The sequence below is a fragment of the Lactuca serriola genome, chromosome 9 (assembly GCF_051521515.1).
Source record: "Lactuca serriola cultivar US96UC23 chromosome 9, Lser_US96UC23_V15, whole genome shotgun sequence".
NCBI lineage: Eukaryota > Viridiplantae > Streptophyta > Magnoliopsida > Asterales > Asteraceae > Lactuca > Lactuca serriola.
The window spans coordinates 82648164-82665444 of record NC_136416.1 but is presented as its reverse complement, the minus strand read 5'-3'; positions in this window follow the sequence as shown (position 1 = coordinate 82665444).

Sequence of the window (17281 nt, the reverse complement as noted above, 5' to 3'; positions counted from 1 at the left end):
CTTAACGTCCAAACCTCAGATCTACTTCATTTCAAGGTATTAATGCATAAAGGTGGCAACTTTACCACTTTTCATGTCTTAGTGGGACCCAAAAACCCAATTTGTCCATTAAGACCCATAATAAGGACTCCAACTCATGCATGGTCCAATATGATTCATCAAGATAACATTTTTTTACACAAAGAACATCAGAGAGGTTAAGATCTAGCATTCCTAGCTCCTGGAGTGGCTTATACTTCTAAGTTCTTCTTCTTCTAGTCTCACCAACATACATTAAAACACACACACACACACACACAATAGGGGTTAAATCTCTTCAAAATGGGTTAGGGTTTCGAAATGTGACTCAAAGGGCTTTGGAGGCTGAGAAATGAGAGATACAAGGTTCATAATGCTGTTTAAATAGGGTCCAAACCCTAAAATTTAGGGTTTGTCCCATGCATGCATATGCCCAACATACTATAAGTTTGTCGGAATTGGCAAAACCGCCCCCTAGGGACCAAATTTGCAAAGTATTAACATACCAAGGGTTAAAAATGAAAATACCTAGAATCGGGTGCTACATTTAGTGTCATAAGTATTAATTAAACATCATATATATTATAAACTCTTGAGTTGTAGTAGTTATTAAATAAGCTTTACAAGTTTTATAGATTTCAAATGAATATGATGTTAACAACGTAGCCTTTATTTTATATATATATATATATATATATATATATATATATATATATATATATATATATACACACACACACACACACACTAGGCGAATGCCCGTGCGTTGCGCAGAAGGATCTATATAGCTGAAATCTTTACAAATATATGTTTGTTTAAATATTACAATAATGTTGTTGCTAAATTTGATATAATAAATCGTATACTAAATTGATATAATATATTGAATATTTTGAATTATATGATAATATATACATCTATTAAAACTGCATAATCTCAATCTTTTGAATGTCCTCTACCTACGGGTTACTCATGAATAAAATTAAATATAATATATGGTTTAATGTTATTTATAGTTGTTGTTATTGTTAATTAATTTTTTAAAATTTATTTGCTTAATGTTTTAACTTCTATGATTGTAATTATTTACAACATCAAACAATTTTTTTTTTATTTTAAAGGTAACAATATAATCATTTATATAGAGTTATTTTTAACTATTGTTATTATAAGTTATTTTAAGTTACTTATTTGAAAACTTTTAATGATTATAAAAATATCTTTAGAAAATATTTTAGTTAAATTGATATCACAATTTAGTTTTTGCATTTACCACTACAATTTATCACTTTTAACTATTCACAAAATATTCTTTAGGTTTTTTAAGTGGAACGAAAATTTATATTGAAGTTAACCCTGTAATATTTTATTTAAATTAACAATTTAAGTATTTTGTCAAAACTGTTCAAAAATTATAGCTTTAAAGTGATAATGTTTTACATTAAACAACATATTAAATCTAATAAATTAAGTATAATATGTTAAAAGTTGAAGAAATAACTTTATAAGTAGAAGTAAAAATATTATTTTAATATTAAAATTTAGTTTATTTATGATTATACTTTAGGTTTGATAGTTATTTAAGCTTAATAACCAATTTATAAGACACTACAATTTATCACTTTTAACTATTTACAAAATATTCTTTAGGTTGTTTAAGTTGAACTAAAATTTATATTTAAGTTAATCCTGTAAGGTTATATTGAAATTAACAATTCAAGTATTTTATACAAATTGTTCAAAACTCGTAGCTTTAAAATGATAGTGGTTTACATACAACAACATATTAGACCTAATAAATTAAGTATAATAAGCTAAAAGTTAAAAAATAACTTTATAAGTAGAAGAAAATATATTATTTTAATATTGAAATTTAGTTTATATATGATTACACTTTAAGTTTTATATTTATTTAACCTTAATAACCAACTTATAATCATTATTAGAAAGAAATTGAAAAGTAATGAGAGTTTCAATCACATATATTTGAGTGACATATTCATGAATAGTTAAAATCTATTTTCCTTTCTTTACGATTTCTTTTTATTACATTGAAATTGAATATCTCATATTGCGGTCATAAAATTTCAATCATATATATTTTAGTGAAATATTCATAAATAATTATATTTTTCTAGTTATTACATACCCAACAATGCAAACAATTTAAAGCGATATCGTCTTTTATAAGATAGTAAATATTTACATTTAAATATGACTATATTATTAAATTCTTAAGATTTTAATGTCTTAAAATAATTATATTATTTTTAAAACTAAATAGAAATTTACTAAGAAAGATAACATTTAATTTAACCAATTAAGTTTATTATCTAACTTGAAATAAAATACTTTTATATATTTACTGAAACTTGTTTAGATAATTAACTACATATATCTAATAATAAATTATATGTCATAAATACCAATTAAGTTTTATAAGGTAAAAAAACTCATGAGTTGTAGTATCATAAACAAAAGAGTCTTTACAATTGTAATAATTAAATACGATAAGTTCAAGAGTTGTGGTGATTTACAATGCATATGAGTTAAGATAAGAGGATTATCTTGAACTATATTTATTTGGATGACTTCTTTTATAAAAATTCTATAATATATAATTTGACATTACAATTTTGCATTTACATTTAACACTATAATTAAATATTTCAAATATTTAAAAAATAGTCTTTGGATTTTCTTGTAATTTTGTTGACATTTTGATTTAAGGTGTATTTAAATTAAAAAAAAATAACTATAGTATATTAATAATTAAAAAGTTGTTACATTATGTTGGTGATTTGTTGTCATCAATATTATTTAAGTGTAATGAGATTACTTTGTTGACCAAAGGTAATCTTGATAAATATTAAACAAGTAAGGAAGATGTGGAGTACACACTTGTTTAAGTTTGATCAAGTTTTCAAAGTACACTGTCATTTAGGGGCGAAGCCCTAAACGAACGGGAGTTCGGGGCAGCGCCCCTGGGAGCGGGGTCCAAGGGGCGGCAGCCCCTGGCAGGGTCCAAGGGTATGTTGCTATATAAAAAATGCATCAGAAAAACGTATTTTCAGGTAATTGACCATTGTTTGACCCTTATCCAAACTTCTGTTTTTTGTCAGTTTTTACAGTTTATGACAGTTTGAAACTGTCATATGACACTTTTCATACAAAGATCATAAATTCGGTTTTGGTTTCATTTTTTGGTACAAACGAAATAATCATCAAAGCATTCCAAATTCTTATCCTCTGAGTCTTATCCGATTAAAGAATATTGGGAGTACCACCCAAATGCTGTAATCTGAAAGTGTTTTACACAATTCTCAGAATTCAAAGCCTTACTATACCCCAAATCTAACACATTAGAACCATAATAATTTACATAAAACAACATATTTAAACTAATAAATTAAGTATTTGATCTTAAAAGATATATAGATATCTTTTAAAACCAGATTAACGAAGAAGTTTAATTTATTAAAAACCTAAATTAATGTTGTATAATTTATTGATTTATCTATGAAACAAAATGAAAAAACAAATACAACTTTTATATTTTTGTTTCTTAAGAAACAATACATATAAAAACTAAAAAAAATACATATATGCAATAAAATAAATAATCATACTCTAAATAGATTCATCTTCATACATTCAAACTCTAAATGATCAAACAAAATACATAGGATATTACAAAGTTAAAACATACATTTTCAATAAACGTAACAAATAAATCTAAGTAGAACCATGAAAAATTTCTTGAAGTATAAAAAAAGTAGAATAAAATCTAAATTGAACCATGAAAAATTTCTTGAAGTATAAAAAAAGTAGAATAAAATCTAAATAAAACCATGAAAATTTTCTTGAAGTATAAAAAAATAGAATAAAAAAGATTTGAGTATAAATTAAAATGAGAAAATTACCTAAATAGCTTTAGGATTTAAAACCTTTGATTATCATATTTACCTTTAGTTTTTCCCATCTTTTTTTTTATCCTTCATCTATTTCTTTTATTGTAAGTAACCAAATATGACAATCTTTTTATATAGACAAATATTTCAATTAATAAAACAATTAATTAACATAAATCGAAAAGGTAAGAGTTTCAAATGAATATAGTTTAAGGGGATAAGGACTTAAAAGGGTAATATATTTTTCGATTTGTACACATTTGGTCACTGAGTTTTTTTTTCGTCCACATTTACCCCTTCAACTTGTTAAACCGTACACATTCAGTCCTTATGACCAGTTACTCCAGGTTAGCCGGGAAAAATAACTTAATAAGGTAATATATTTCTCATATTGTACACATTTAGTCCTTAATATTTTTGTACACATTTAGTTCGTAATATTTTATTGTTTCAAAATAAGTCATTTTTGTTTTTGTACACATTCAGTACTTATAAATGTTTTCTTTAGGTTTTTCTCGCGACATCTTACGTGAGACAATCATTGATGAAATGTGTGGGGTTGTGGATGTTTATGTGTAATGTCTCGTTTTGACAACAAAAAATTTTCATTTTTAAATAAAGCAAAACTCCCTAATTATAAATTCATTATTAAGAAAAAAAGTTTATTCCAAAATACATTTATCAAAAATCAGAGTAATATAAGAAATGTGGAATCCTCAATATTGTTGATGAGTGTGTACAGTCAGACATTCTCCTTCCCACAACCAACGATAGAACCTGAAAACATAAACAACTGGGTAAGCACAAAGTTTAGTAAGTTTCCCCCAAAATACCCGATACATCAAACGTATTATCATGCATAACGGACCCACACTCATCAGATTGGAATACCTTGGCCCAATCAATCATTGGATTGGAACACCAACATACAACAGGTCCAATCAGTCATCAGACTGGAATACCCGGGGTTTGTTGGCATGCCGCCTTAACCCAACCGCTCTTCTCGAGTCTCCGTGGCTATAACTTATAACCGACCCGCACCAAGTATCTTGGCCTACAGCATATAGCAGGACCATCTCAACATATCCCACCACCATATGGCTATCCCACATAAGATATTGTGAGATAACCTAAAGAAATCATCCATAAGTACTAAATTAATACAAAAACAAAAATGACTTATTTTGCAACAAAAAAAATATTAAGGACTAAATGTGTACAAAAATATTAATGACTAAATGTGTACAAAGTGAGAAATATATTACCCTATTAAGTCATTTTTATCGGCTAACCTGAAGTATCCGGTCATAAGGACTAAATGCGTACAATTTAACAAATTGAAGGAGTAAATGTGGACGAAAAAAAAGATTTAGTGACTAAATGTGTACAAATCAAAAAATATATTACCTTTTTAAGTCATTATCCCTAGTTTAAGATATAATAGCCTAATTTAAGATATAATAAGATTTATCTTGAATCATGTTGATTTGCATAATCTTCATTATAAAAATTATAAAATAAAAATTATAAAGATACGTATGTATAATTTACTAGATGAAGTAATATATTAATCGAGTATGTTAAACAAAAAAAAAATTAGCATCTGTATGGAGGTAATAATAATAAAATAATAAAATCTACAAGGAAAGGAATATTCATGGCTAGCACATTTGATATGAAATGTGGTCCCAAATGGACACCTCAAAAAACACCGGTCATGCGATTAAATTATTGTATAGGGTAAACCTAAATAAATTAATAGTCTCATATTTTATCAATTAATGAAATATAGATTTTTCTAAACCTTTTAAAAATATAAATATTTAGCATTTAGCACAATGAATTGTAGTTCCTAACCATTTATGAAATTTATTAATTTATATTTTGTCTAGTGTATATTGAATGCTAAGTTTTGACATTTTTCCCATAGTCTAATACTAAGATCTACGGTAATCCATATTTTTATTTCTTATTCTAAGCTGGTGAAAAAGAAGTTTAACAAGAAGTTTTTTTTATAACTTATGATTATTCTATCAACCACTCAAACCAATAGAATGGATAATTTATTTTGTTATTATTTATTAATTATTTCATAATTTCATTCACTTATTTACATATTATATATTATAGTATTACATGTAGAGTCTTAAATTTAGGAATGGAAAACGTGTCGTACCGTGTTCGTGTCCGATTGAAACTTAAACGAATTAAGATATTTTAACTCTAACCCGATCCGTTTAATTATCATGTCAACATGTTTATTTACGTGTCTGGTTAACGTTGAGTTAACAGGTTAGGATTTAAACCTAATAAATATGTCGTGTTGTGTTAGTTTCAAATCCTAAATAGGTTGTAAGAGTAGAAAAAGTGAAAAACACAAGGGAGCAGTAGTTTTGGAGGCGAAGAGGGGAGAACGGGAGAAATTCAGAATAAATTTGGAGGAAGAAAATCACATTGAAAAGGAAGTGAAGTGGGAGAATGAGATTGTGGATCATTAGATTTAATAAAAAATGAAAAACTAGAAATATGTATTTATTATGATGGCTAATTAGTAGCTTCCATATTACAAAATCTACCTTAATAAATAAGAATGATTTTGCCACATGTCCTTCTCTCATTCAATTTGCCACATGTCATTTTGTCATAATTTAAAAATATATTTATTTTCCACTTGTCATTTATTTCATTTTCCACTTCTAATATATTATTAATTAGTTTCCATAAATTAAAGCTACCATAATGATATTAATTTCAAATTTTAAATTTTAAATTTTAAATTTTAAATTTCAATTTCAATTTCAAATAAATTTACAGTTTAAACATTTGTGTTTAACATTTTGTTATAATTAATCTGTTTAGTATAACTAAAAAATAATTTTAATTTATTTATTTTTTGCATGTTTTTTTTCTCATAATTTTTATTTATTTCAAATTTTGAATTTAAATAAACTTCTAATTTAATCGTTTCTATTTAATATTTTGTTTTAATCAACCCGTATAATATATGGGTTTCACAACTAGTAATTAATAAAACATTACTTGCAATGGTTGTTTAAATCACTATAAATCATTGATTTTATATAAAACGAATTTTTATCCCAAACCATTGATTTTATATAAAAAGAATTTTTATCTCAAATTATGCAGAAAATATGATCCCAATATGTTTTAAAATACATTAAAACCATTTTGTTAGAAATTCGGTCTAATGTACAAAAATATAGAGTTCTGATTAAAAGTGCAAGATGGTAATCAATTTAATAATCATTAAAAGTTCAAATGCAACCTCACAAACTGAGGCCTCCAAAATATATCTGCTATATTCTAAGCAACTTGTAAATCTTCAATATGAGCACAAGTCAAAATAAGTTAGTCTATTGAATTACTTTGTGATAATACCCGATGTTGACTCATTTAGAGTAATGATGATAACAATCATCGCACGCCTCCTTTCAAAAAAAAAAAAAAAACTATAAATTTGAACTTTTATGCCCTTCTCCGCCATTTCCACAACAGACACACCACCAAACACCATTTGATACTACCACCCAGAGCCATCACCAACGACCAACTAACATTGCTCCGTAATCTCTATCTCTATATATCTCATAAAATCCCTAAACCACGGCCACTGGTACACCCACAACCATTATTTTTCTTTGTTTTGACTCTCTTATGCATTTTATATGAATTAAAAAGAATGGGGTTTAATTGTGCTCATCAGGCTAAACCAATCTTTGTCTCTCTCTCTCTCTCTCTCTCTCTCTCTCTCTCTCTCTCTTCATCTAGCTCTTTTTTTTTCTGTCTCTTACCCCCCCCCCTACACTTCTGTAACACCCGTCTAAAATAAAGTACACTCAATTTAAAAAAAAAGAATGTACCTTACATCAACCAAACATATAAGTCACTATCTTACATATCAAAAGAAAGTTATACAAGATCGATATTGAGTTGGGTTTCAGTTTAACAAAAGATATCATAATATGCTTGATTAACAAAACACACTATGACTACTTCATCACGTACTGTCCTTTATCTTGTATTGTACCTACAATCATAGAAACATGGAACAAAGATAAGCTCGATAGCTTAGTGAGTAGAAATCAATAAATCATAGTGCATGACTCTACATAATTTATCTTATCATCTTTATCATAATACTAACCTTCACACAAATTTACCTATTTATCTCTCATGGGTATAGTATATATATCTTATATTCTCTCTCATCAATCTCACTGAGTAACTCTATCTCATGACATGATCAAATTACTTTTCAAAAATCCATCATTTGTATCTTTATGATCTCAATAAGAATAACTCTTTTAATGATCTCATGTATAATATAATCCAATCACCTCTCATGGATTCATCATGGACACTTCATGTACTTAACCAAATTCTCATTCTCATACATATATACAAATACTACATATATAAACAATATGCATGATTTATCTAGACATTTCAACAATTAATGAAATTAACTTCATCTATTATCATTAAACTCATAGTTTGATCAATAATTACTCACCTTATTTATGGCCTATGTGGATGATACTCCAAGCTTTTAACCTCCTTATCCATAGTTTTTCCTTGATTCGCTATTCATAAAAACTAATTCACACTCATTATATTCATGGTTTATCTCATATAAACAATCTTTCTCTTATGAAATCATATCACCGTCTCAATATTACACAATCTTTAACATATTATACATCTAATACTCAAAAAGGTTCATTTCACCTGTTATAAACATTACATACATCATGTTTTATCATCCAATGACTTAACCCATTAAGTCACATCTTACACCTATGAACCCTAAATTCCATGGATTAGTTTCTCATGTATATTCTCAAATTTCATATACAAAATTTATAATCACTAGAACAAGTTGTAATCAAGTTATATACCATCAATAACTAACTCAATTTCATTATCCAAGTTCAAACCCTTCACTTAGGGTTTCATCAAAATCTTGCATTAAATCTGAAATTAGAGTGTTAGAAGAAGAATTTCTTACCTTAATCCACCCAAAAGAAGCTCAAATATGTAAATCTCACCAAGAATCAGACACCTAGGTTTTATGTGTGTGAAATCTCACCTTAGAGAGTGTTTTTGAGGTGTTTTTATGAAATGATCTGTTCAAGGGTCGTATTTTTTTAACCTGGTTTAATATCCACGTCGTGACACTCTGATCACCACGTCGTGGCACATCTTTTATGACATACTTCTTCGCGAAGAAACTTGATCCGTCACTAAAAATAAAGAGAAATCTACTTTCCTCCACGTTGTGGCTAAATCTTCCACGTTGTGGTATTTTCAAAGTACGATGCTGTCACTATTCATTTTATGTTGCTTAGATTAACGTTGTGAGCCCACGTCATGACCTCATTCTTTCCACGTCGTGGCTAACACAAAACATGTTATTTTTCACATTTGATTCACTAAGCTTATATCACTTGTACTTTTATCCTATAAAACTCATTTTAACTAGTAAAATATATAATACTCCTAAGAAGTTCATATCTATGTAATACAACACAAGTTTATAAAACGAGTATTACACCCTCTCACACAAACGCAAAGATTTCGTTTTGGTTTTCTAAATTGATTACATGATTTCCTGTATCTTTGATTTACGATACATATTAGCACATTGATGGTGGTGGTGAAAATTTTGCTTGGTCTACAAAGAGGAACATTGTTGTTATTGTATTAAATATTGCACAATTTGATAATGGATCTTCTCCTTAATATATTATTCGATATCCTTTTATCTAAAACAAATATAATCATTATGAAAGTAATTATTAGCTTATTTTGTAGTAGTTCCCATCTTTTACTTTTTAATCAATAAAGGAGGAGCAACTACCTGTTGATTTTGGTTAAAGATAATATTAGCAGTTTAAACTAATTATTAAGCCATTGCAACATGCATGGATACTTATGGTTGTGGGTTATTATTCCTTTTTGCATCGTGATCATAATCATATAAATATATAAATTCTATGTTTGTGAAGGTAGAAAAACTCAGTTTGGGTATTGGGGATATTAAAAGTGTATATCATAAGCAACAATGTCAGTTGTTGGTTAGATATTAAAACATGGTATATGATAATCGTCACATTGTTTTTAATTTATATAGGGTGAAAAAATCTTTAACATATTTAGGGGTGGCTTGGAAAGAGCTCTACCATGGAAAGAAGTACAAGCTTCTTGAGTATTTTCACATTCATATACCAGAATCCCTTCATTTCAACTTGGATATATATGATTTTAACTGGTAGGTCGCTTTCATGTATGGTAGGTCACTTTCATGTATGATACTACGTATGATTTATGTGTTTATAGGTGTTTTGATCTCTATGTATATATGTGATCTGATATATGTATGTAATGTGCAATATGATCTGTGTGTTTATATGTGTTTTGATATATGATTCAATTATAGTCTAGTTGAGTTTTATGTATTTTAGCTTGATAATGCATAACAATGGAAGTTTAGTGTTTTGGTTTATTGGTATTTAAACTTCTAAAGTTTGACACATGGAAATCAAGAAGATTCTTTAGACACAAGACAGTCTACTAATATTTGTGATGCAATGCAAATGGCCACCAATGCATTCAGAGAGAATCATTATGAAGAAGTAAATAGTTAGAATACTTGTCACTCTTAGTAACTAATGTGATGTTTACCTCAAGATTGGCCCCTATTTGAAACACATACCAACTTACGTAACTGAACTTAGTGATGGGTTTTATACAAACAATCCTATGTGTGCATGCAACCCTAATTGGATCTATGTTCTCACTATTAGACATACAACTTTATGAACACAAAAATAAACCTAGGATACTCTTATGATTTTTGAAATCCACAAAGGAGAATAGAATACATACCTTTTGTTGTTATACAGTAATAACAACTAGTTCCTTGAATTTCCTTAGCTCTTGAAAGCAAGTACCACAAGTGTAGTACCTCTAATGGCTCACAAACACACTTTGGGTGAAAGGATGAATATGAGGGAGAGGAAGGGAGGCAAGAGGCTCTAAGATTCGACCCTAATAGGGTTTCTCCAAGGGTTTTACGAATTTAGTGCCTTAGGGTGCTATTTATACTTAAGGCTAACTAGGGTTTCAAGGTGGAAACCCTAATCCCTTAGCTTAGGGCCTAAGCAAGTCCATGAACTCCTTTCCTTAAGACCTTGGACGACAACTCCTAGATCCTTCTAGGATTTTCGTTCAAGCCTTAATAAAGGTGATCAAATAGCCCAAAGTCTCAACTATCAAATAATTACAAAACAGCCCTTGTACTTTTAATTAATTCCTTTAATCCCGAAATTAATTCCTAATTAATTTCTGATTAAATACTAATTAATAATATGATTCCAAATTAGTATATTATTCATATAATGTATTATCAAATGATATTTATACCCTAATTTATTATTATTAACAATAAACCAGCCTCTCTCCTCAATAATCATCTTGTCTAGTCAACAGTGTGAAGGCAACCTAAAAGGACCATGCTCACAATCGGGTCAAGTACATACCAAAATAGTTATGGACTTAGACACTAATTCAACAGACCCCCACTTGGATAAGTATAATAACTATTCTACGAATGACTTCAGAACCTAATCAGCAATCGTAGCTTTCAAAAGCCGCTGTCAACTCTGATCGTATCAGAAGCGTGTCCTTTAGATAAGGGATCATATATTCCTCCATTCTTGATATCGCATAGACGTGAGACATGGATTGCAATCATTCTCTCAGTCTATGTGTTGTTTCCCGATTTCCGATTTATGACGACTGACAACAGACTACAATTGAACACATCAAATTAGTCCCGACTTGGCCAAGCGCTTAGGGTGTCATCACTAAATCATCGAGGGGCCCACATATATCGCTTTTATCCCACTTTAGGAAAAAGGAACGGATAAACTTCGACTCAATGCTTGCTTGTACTCACTCATCGAATCACACACAACAATAAGTTTTATAACACCAAGTTACTAGTGTGTTTACTTATCATCAATGCGCAACCGACCAACAAATAACAACTCACACGTCTCGGTTTCAAGAATATACAATATTATCAACTCACAATCACTCGTGATACAAATCCATGAAGTGATTTTTGTGAGCGTGGGTTTAATCCAATACTCTAATCTTATTAAAGCACTCATGAACTCTACAAAAAACTTGTGCTATGTCTAAACTCTTTAGACAATCTACAGATAGATTCATGACAATCTTCCTTCATACCTATTCCCAACGTATGACCGACTGTGAAGGTTCGAATAACCCAATTATTTTGGAAGTCAAAACATGCAAAGAGAAACACAATAATAATACTTAATCCTATATGACCCCAAACTTGTGAGTATAAATAAAACACTTTTATTTAATCACCATATTGATTACTCATTATTCATTGTTTTAACGTTTCGGATAATCAACTTTATAACTCGAATTATAACGACAATTGTCCCATGCTCTAAGCATGCACACTTTGGTTTCCTATGGTCCATACTTTGTGAAATAGATCAATTGAAAAACTTTTCGAATGAAAATCATTTCACAATCCCCAATCCTCATATGTCACACCCTAAAACCGAGAACGGCGGAAATGTTCTGGGGCGGAGGACGTCATGTAATGTATCACAACAATGTAAAGTAGTAAACAAGCAACAACATCATCCATTGCATTAATAGTATAATTTTAATTACAAGTGTGTTCTTTCATAGTATAAGACAACATAATAAATAATCAAAATAAAAGAGGAGTCTTGATTTCTCCGTCTTCACAAAACCTGGTCGTCGTACTTGTCTATTTGTGACCTGAGAATACAAGTTATTTTGAAAACGAGTATCAACAATAAAGCTGGTGAATTCATAAGTATTAATGTGTCTTTGATTTGTAAATACTGTAAAGTAAAGACTTGTAAACATTTGGAGAAAAAGATGAAAATGTTTGTAAGTAATCGTAAACGTTTGAAAACCCTAGGAAATCCTATATTTCCTACTAGTATAAAAGTAGTCTTCTACCAAGACTCGACTGTTTTGAAAGTAGTCTTCTACCAAGACCCGACTGTTTTGTAAGTAATTGTAAACGTTTGAAAACCATAGAAAATGCCATATTTCCTACTAGTATAAAAAGTAGTCTTCTACCAAGACTCGACTGTTTGGAAAGTAGTCTTCTACCAAGACCCGACTGTTTTGTAAGTAATTGTAAACGTTTTAAAACCATAGAAAATCTCATATTTCCTACTAGTATAAAAAGTAGTCTTCTACCAAGACTCGACTGTTTTGAAAGTAAGCATCACTGTAAATGTGACGATTTTTCCGAGTTTAACTATTATTATAAAATTATAGTCTACCTCGTCGTTTATGCGTATGAGTCGCAATATAAAGGTAATGAGGAAAATAGTCTATCTATATCAAATAAGTCCTACCTCGTCGTTCATGTGAATGTGTCACAAAATAAAGGAAGGAGAATAATATAATAACTAAAGATGTATCCTTTTGCATTAGGATATTCACGGCGTGGAAACTCGCCGAACAGTACAACCGTGGACACCCGTCGACGCTCCTTTTCCCTACTGTGGCTAATAGCTTTGGGTGTGGAATGGTAAGTACCGAAACATTTGTAACAAATCCTACAAAATAGTATCTATTAAACGTATTAATGTAGACGTATTCATGTAAGCGTATCTCTGTAAACGTATTCATGTAAGCGTATCTATGTACATGTACTCATGTAAGCGTATCTATGTAAACGTATTCATGTAACATGTAATGTATTAGTATAGACTCATGAATGAACTGAATCTTGTGTGATTCCTTGTACTTGGAATTGTTAAGTAGTATCTCCTAACTATACCTATTATAGTTACTAGTAATGTACGAGTATAACCGGAAGTATACCTTTGGTACCCAAAGGTACTGAACTGACTAATGGAACCTTTATACCTATATATGTATACATGATATATAATTAATATTTAGACGACATTCGAACGAGCAACCGATGCCCTAAGGCCACATCCCAACGAGGAAAAGGAAATAAAGCAAGCTAACCGTCCCAAGTCCTTTAAACATTATTTATATAACTATACATATCTAGGCATGCATTTGACAATGTAAAAGCGTAAAAGAAGTTTTGTAAAACCTTTGAAAAGTTTAATACTAAGAAACGATGACCTGATGTCAGTTTATAAAACGACTGAAAGTATTTTGTTTGATAAGACTGTTTAAGTATAAGGAAAACCTTTGTTTGAAAACACCTTTGTAACAGAGTTTGAAAGGAAACTTACAGTATGTAAGACAGTTTGATAAAGAGTTTTAAACATGTAAAAACGTTTAAGAAGGTCATTTGAAGAAATATGTTTGGTAAACCAGTTAACATATAGTAAATCCATTTAGATGCTAGTTATTAATCACATGTGATTGATATAATAACTAAACCTGATTCAACTTGTATCCCCCCATAAAGCATTTATAAACATTTAAAAACATTTAAAAGGTTAATTAAGGGGTATGAACTCACTTGATTGATTGAAGAAGTTAGACGAAAAATCGAGCATAACTTCGACTTGGAAAAGTTGTTTTTTCTCGGGAATCTCGGAAATCTCGGGAATCTCGGAAATCCCAGGAATCTTGGAAATCTCGGGAACACAAAACCTTCCTTCGGAACTTGAAGGTGAAAACCGGGGCTTTGGGAGGGCTTTGGGGGCTTAAACGCAGAGTTTCGGCGCGAGAAAGAAGAGAACTGAGCAATGAAACCCGGAGCCCTTGAATTCTATTTATAGGGGCATATTTTGGGTGCCACGTCGTGGAAAAGGGTGTGCCATGTCGTGGTGAGTTAAAATTATCCTCTTCCATTGATTGGACGCACTCAGTCACTTGTCGGGTCGCGGCCAACTGTGCCACGTCGTGGCTAACCTGACAACCTCAGATTTTGGGTCTCGAACTTGTAAAATCCGTAACTTTCGCGTAAGAGCTCCATTTTTGACGTTCTTTATATGCACGCGTAGGTGAGAATATACTCCACAACTGTGCCACTTCGTTTGACTTCACTGGTGTGATAACTCTTCTTGGTCGAATGTATGATGAATGTTTTTGTGGACTGTGAAAATTGTACACCTTGTACCCTACAAGTAGTGTCTCCAGATCTTCAGAGCAATTATCGTTGCTCCTGACTCAAGACCATGTGTTGTATAGTTAACTTCCTGTGTCTTAAGCTGTCTTGAGGTATAGTCAGTGACCTTTCCTCTTGAATAAGAACACAACCAATTCATACTAATTATGATGTCAAAACCTTGCGGTCGATTAGATGTCGTGAATATCTAAAAGAAAGTATGATTACTCATGAATTACAGAAAAAGGATAGGTACTTTTGTTTCATCTGTCTCTCTTGTCCCGATCGGCGGGAAGGGCATGTGTTTGGCTTCTAAGTTGATTCGCATGGCAGCACGATCACTCATAGTCTTAGGCAGTCTCCATCTTGAAGTTCATATTAGAACTCATACCTGGTTCATCAATCACAGTTTTGCGTATACGAGTCGTATATAATTAAGATTGAAAAGGTAGTCGAATAAATGATTCTTCCTTAAGCCCACATCCCAACGAGGAAAAGAAGTTAAAGTGGAATAATCAATTCTAAACCTGTAGAACCTTGATTATATACTACCCTTGCGTATACATTCTTCAACGATAGATCAACTGTACGGGTCTTTGGATTGAACTTGACGTACTATACGAGTGGTACTCTGGGGAGGTTTGCAGAGGTTTCTTCGGAAAGGTTACGAAACATAAGGTACTCTATGCATGAGTACTTCGGAGTTTTGGAATGACGGCTTCGGTAGAAAGACGTTTTTGGAGAAGGAGACGTACGCACGAAACTGGCACAATGCGGATCGAATTGACTCAAGTTGTATGATAATGCCGGACTTACTTAGAAGTAAAAGATATCAGATTTGAACATAAAGGCGTTATAGGCAAAACACAACAGTTCAACTTTTAACAGAGTTACAGTACTTTAGAGTAACTACAGGAATACTGCTGCGAACAAAGTATACTACAAAAGGCAAGTATACGCAACACGAGGGTCCCTTAACTGACAGGATCTCGCAAAAGATAAGACTCGAGTTGCACTAGTTTTAAACATGTTTTAAAAACATACATAATACTGACGATTGGAAGTGAACCTATACTATAATAGGATCCTTCGTCCTCTTTCCATTTTGAGGTCAAACTCCTCCGGATTCGCCGTCGTTCTTCTCTGTTGGACAGTACCTCTTGAAGCGTCCCATTACGCCACATAGATGTCATATTATAGAGATTTCGGCATTCGTTTTTGAAGAAATGTGTTGGATCCGAGTCCTGCAGCAATTGGTAGTATGCCCGTTCTTGTCGCATTTAAAGCAGTGTAACGGATGACAACTACCCAGATGATGGAAGCTGCACTTATTGCATTTCGGTAGGTTTCCAGCATACTGCCTAGCTGGTGTAGGGACAATTGGAATACCATAAGGGATGGTAGTAGGAGGTACAGATGTCATGGATGCGAAGGTTGCCACAGGTTGTTGTCTTTTGCTCGCCCCTTGGGGTGATTTGTGTTTAGCTTTAGCCCAGACTTTCGTTTGTTATTCTTGGGCTTGGGATTCGCGGTGTCGTGGTAGTTTGTTGCTTGTTGAGGTACTTGATTGTTACTTGGATTGGAATTATTGTTAACAATCCCGCTAACATTTGCGTTGTTAGCGTTAAGGTGGGTCAGAACAGCTGACACGGCATCCGAGACTGCAGCTTGAAAGGTAGCTGCATCAATCTGAAGAGTTGGTGTTTGGTTGATGGGTTGATCATTTTTCTTCGGCGACATGATTCCGTTACATGGAAAGAAAAATGAATTTGTGAGCGAGTATGGTTGAAACTAGACGTAGTTCGATCGTTCATGTAAATAATAGAAGTATGTTCTCGAAGGTTTGACCTACATCCCTATGATGTAGTCCCAGTACGGAATAAGAGTATGTTCATGAAGGTGTGACCTACATCCCTATGATGCAGTCCTAGTATGGAGTAGAAGTAAATTAATAGCATGCTCTCAAAATGCTTATCGTCCAAATCAGGGTATTATTAGTTGGTGGATAACATGATCCAACCTTTGAAAGAGACTTAGAAATGATTCCGGAGTTAAATTACCATAGTCCAATAACTTGACTAGATGGGGTTTCAGATAGACTCTAATGAAAGCATGATGAAAACATTTGAACAAAGATTGACACGGAAGTTAGCCGACTGTCGATATCATTGATGTTTAAGATGTAATAGGTCTGGGGAAA